This window comes from Phycodurus eques, chromosome 4 (genome assembly GCF_024500275.1).
Source record: "Phycodurus eques isolate BA_2022a chromosome 4, UOR_Pequ_1.1, whole genome shotgun sequence".
In the NCBI taxonomy this organism is placed as follows: Eukaryota; Metazoa; Chordata; class Actinopteri; order Syngnathiformes; family Syngnathidae; genus Phycodurus; species Phycodurus eques.
In genome coordinates, this window is record NC_084528.1 from 26,121,269 (window position 1) to 26,121,970 (window position 702).

Sequence of the window (702 nt, forward strand, 5' to 3'; positions counted from 1 at the left end):
CAATATTTACAGTATACAAAATATTTGCTGATAACATTCATAATAAAGTATGTATAATGCATGCATTAGATTTTCCATTATAGAAATGCATTGTTATGGCTGCTTTTGTTATGTTTAAGCTTATGTTTTTCCATTTGAACAGCATGCACACAATATGATTCAGCAAATTTTTATTTGGACATCTTGTTTGTGACTTTAAAGATTAAAGAATTGTTGTGATCGTCCCCCTCCTATTGTTTTAACTCATAGATATTTGTATTTCTTTGTGCCTTTCCCTGGCATTGTTATGCAACATTGTTATAGAAATAATCGCAATTTTATTTCTGTGGACAAAAGTGTGACAGAACCTTAAGAACGTCGAGAAGGAAAACCTACAGTTTTTATGCGAGAGAATATTGGATCTACGTATTCATGCAGTTGTTTTTAAACAGTACTGTGTTTTGCTTTTTTTTTTTTTTTTTTTTAGGGGGGAAAAAAATATCGATTTTTTATTTTATTTCTTAAACACCCTGACCGGAAAAGTTTAGAGCGAATAGTGGGTGAGTTTCTCACCATTGATTAATGGGCGCTGAAGTTCTCTGATTGATCGAAAGCGTCGTCAGTCGGGTTGCTCGACCAATCACTGCGCAGCGAGGAAAGGCTGGGCGGGACCAAGTGTGGAGGTGAAGGGATTTATACATAGCAAAGACAGTTTTCGCTCAA